Here is a 4,329-nt window from a genome sequence, read left to right as displayed (position 1 = left end):
ACCAACAATTGACCATCAATCGACCCACGCACAAGTTCAACCTCGTCATCTTCGGTGCCATCATCTGCACGTTGGCGAGTTCAAGTGTTTTCCCGGACATATTTTTCTGCTGTGTCATCAAAACACAGATTGTGTACTCTTTTTTTCCCCTCTACCATTCATTCGTTTGCTTGTAAACAGGACCTTCACCTAAGCCCACCTCTTGACCGAACTTGGAGAAAAATCCGGGGAGATGTTGATCATTAGAGAGAAAAATAAAGAAACTATAACTTTCGTCTGTGTTCAACGTGTTCAAAGATGTAAAAAAACTAAATTCGTAGAATTTAAAATCTTTTAAAATAATGCTGATGCTCATCATCTAAAAAGCACACAAATTGACCCCAACTAACGGTCAACACTGTACTCAAAGCCTCAAAGTCGGCACTTGACCACTCAAAGTATAGGCACTTCTGATCAGCACTTCCCACAGGCTCTTCAAACGGTCTTGTATTCTTTTGGGTGCACAACATGTATTCAATGCATTAATGCCCAATAAACCGGAAGTGCCACTGGATTGTTTCCAGATCAGAAGCGGCTATTGATGATGAGGTTCTCTTCAGGATTTTGTGAAGAACATGTTGCAAAAAGGCTTGTCGCGCCGATTCTTGGGTTCGACCTTGGGCTTGGATTTTGCTTTTACTCCTGACAGTCGGAACCTAAAGAATCGCACATATGAGGCACACAGAAGAGGTGGTCGTTTGAAAATGAGCTCATCACGCAAATTGCCGAGTTGCGATTTTCTGTGCTCTCAGGTTCTTCATTAAGTGTGGCACCTCAAGGTGAACAAACGGTGGCCCTTTTACACATCGGCTGAACGACTTGGCTTTTGGTTCCCGAAGAGGTGCACCTTCCTACGCGAGAGTAATGGCACGTTCGTTTGGCAGATTCCGCACCATGTGTGGTGAGCAGGCAGTGACAAGGTCACACCGCACAGTGTTGCCAAATGTAATGTGTTTTAAAAAGGAAAATTGAACATAAGTGCAACATGACAAAAATGACAAAAATGACAAAAATGACAAAAATGACAAAAATGACAAAAATGACAAAAATGACAAAAATGACAAAAATGACAAAAATGACAAAAATGACAAAAATGACAAAAATGACAAAAATGACAAAAATGACAAAAATGACAAAAATGACAAAAATGACAAAAATGACAAAAATGACAAAAATGACAAAAATGACAAAAATGACAAAAATGACAAAAATGACAAAAATGACAAAAATGACAAAAATGACAAAATGACAAAAATGACACAAATGACAAAATGACAAAAATGACAAAAATGACAAAAATGACAAAAATGACAAAAATGACAAAAATGACAAAAATGACAAAAATGACAAAAATGACAAAATGACAAGAATGACAAAATGACAAAAATGACAAAAATGACAAAAATGACAAAAATGACAAAAATGACAAAAATGACAAAAATGACAAAAATGACAAAAATGACAAAAATGACAAAAATGACAAAAATGACAAAAATGACAAAAATGACAAAAATGACAAAAATGACAAAAATGACAAAAATGACAAAAATGACAAAAATGACAAAAATGACAAAAATGACAAAAATGACAAAAATGACAAAAATGACAAAAATGACAAAAATGACAAAAATGACAAAAATGACAAAAATGACAAAAATGACAAAAATGACAAAAATGACAAAAATGACAAAAATGACAAAAATGACAAAAATGACAAAAATGAGAAAAATGACAAAAATGACAAAAATGACAAAAATGACAAAAATGACAAAAATGACAAAAATGACAAAAATGACAAAAATGACAAAAATGACAAAAATGACAAAAATGACAAAAATGACAAAAATGACAAAAATGACAAAAATGACAAAAATGACAAAATGACAAAAATGACAAAAATGACAAAAATGACAAAAATGACAAAAATGACAAAAATGACAAAAATGACAAAAATGACAAAAATGACAAAAATGACAAAAATGACAAAAATGACAAAAATGACAAAAATGACAAAAATGACAAAAATGACAAAAATGACAAAAATGACAAAAATGACAAAAATGACAAAAATGACAAAAATGACAAAAATGACAAAAATGACAAAAATGACAAAAATGACAAAAATGACAACAATGACAAAAATTACAAAAATGACAAAAATGGCAAAAATGACAAAAATTAAAATCGAGTTTACCGCGTGCTCGGTGGTGATCAATATCGACAAATAAATTGAGTCGTTAAAAAGTCAATAAACATGTGCGCCCATCTGCGAAGACCCAACATTGATGCATCGTTTCAATCTATTTTTCTCACTTGAACGGTAAGCTTTAATGTGGGTGCAGCGAGCCGTGCACTGACAACATTGTTAATAGCCCGCAAAAGTGTTCCGGGTCGTCCCCAGGCGTGCAAGATCCGCTGGTCGATGTGACCTACCTATAGTCATGCCAAGATATTGGTGCATCCCTTTTGCTGTATATGCTTCAAGATGAGTTGTTGGTGGCGGTCTTTGAAACCGAAGTAAGAACCAGCACAGGGGTAAGGGAGCAGCACACACCTTTTCCGTTATTGGAGCTGTCAACATGTGGCCGACTTGTGTGCCGGTTCCCTTCAAACGTGCCAACAAACACACCTGATGCCAGAGTGTTTGCAGAAGGGGTTAGAGAAGATTGGCTGAACACAGTTTGAAAAAAAAAAAGATTTAGATCCTTTCCTTAAATTTAATTAATGTGGGTTGAAATCCTTAAAATATGCTTTTGAAATAAAAAATATAAAAAAAATATTTTTTACTGTGCCATCTACAATGGGTATTGATGTCAAAGCACGGCACAGGAACTTTGGCACAGTGCGTTGTGGTGCGAATTCCGGTCCGGACAAGGTTGGTTCGTTGGTCTCTACGGGGATCGGTAACGGCAGCCTCTGATGACGTCTGGCTTGTTTGGCTTGTGGTGCATTTTGTACCACACTGATCGGATTACGACTGTTACATTTGCAGTGCCTGCTGGAAATAACACGTGGATGTCAAGGAAATGCTCAAGTTTGTTTTGATATCGTATTGAGTGGTTTAAATATCAATAACATTTATTTGAGATCATATGGAAAATATTATTAGAATTTGACAAAAAATAACATAAAATGTAACCCTCTTCAATGAAAGTCAGTCAGCCGCAAAACCAGACCGTCGTTACTTGAGTTTTGGCGCAATTAAACCAAACAATCCTTATCGACCGTTAAACGAGCCATTATGCGACACGCTAATCACACCGGTTCCACGAAACGTTTGTGCTCCATAATTTGCCGTCAGGTTGGCACCTTCTTCAGGTTCTTCGTTGGCCGGGCGCAGACACAGTCGGGAGTGCCAAGTGGCAAACAGGTGTCGAGCTGCAACGCGAACAGTGCACATCTCGTGACAGGTGAGGGTGGCAAGTAACGGTTGTGATCTCTTGACGCAGTTGTCAATTTTAAAGTTTTGGTAAAAATACGAACATTTAATAGGAACTACAAATATAATCAAATTCTTCTAACTCAACCTAACCTAACCTAACCTAACCTAACCTAACCTAACCTAACCTAACCTAACCTAACCTAACCTAACCTAACCTAACCTAACCTAACCTAACCTAACCTAACCTAACCTAACCTAACCTAACCTAACCTAACCTAACCTAACCTAACCTAACCTAACCTAACCTAACCTAACCTAACCTAACCTAACCTAACCTAACCTAACCTAACCTAACCTAACCTAACCTAACCTAACCTAACCTAACCTAACCTAACAATAAAATGAATTAGAGTGGATGGATACTTCGCCTAGACGCCCTTGTTTTGATTAATAAAAAGCATCTTCTATTCATTATGTTTCAAAATGTGATTTTAATTTTTTGCTGATAAAATAAACAATGAGCCAAGCGATCTTCACCACGCAGACCTGCTTTGTTATTCGCAATTCCTTCGTCGTGCTGGTGGTGACATCTATGTACTTTTGTTCGCGACTTTGTGCAGCTTTTTTTTTATTTTAGTTTCTCGAGTTATTTCTTCATTTGGTTGCGGTTGTTCGTTGCGGTGTTTTTTATGATTCAAATGTCGACGGCGTTATGCGAGAGATGTTCAAGATTCCCATTGTCACAATTCCCCAAGTGTTTATTCCAGACATAAGAATCTTAGTGTGTACAGAATTGGTTCAGATCTTAAATAGTGAGTGATAGTAATATTTGAATGCTTGTAGTAATTGATTTATACCTGTTGACAGTGTTGCCAGATTTTTGAGTTCTACAAGTTAAATGTCCATAT

This window comes from Culex quinquefasciatus, chromosome 3 (genome assembly GCF_015732765.1).
Source record: "Culex quinquefasciatus strain JHB chromosome 3, VPISU_Cqui_1.0_pri_paternal, whole genome shotgun sequence".
NCBI classification, from domain to species: domain Eukaryota; kingdom Metazoa; phylum Arthropoda; class Insecta; order Diptera; family Culicidae; genus Culex; species Culex quinquefasciatus.
This window is presented reverse-complemented; position numbering follows the sequence as displayed.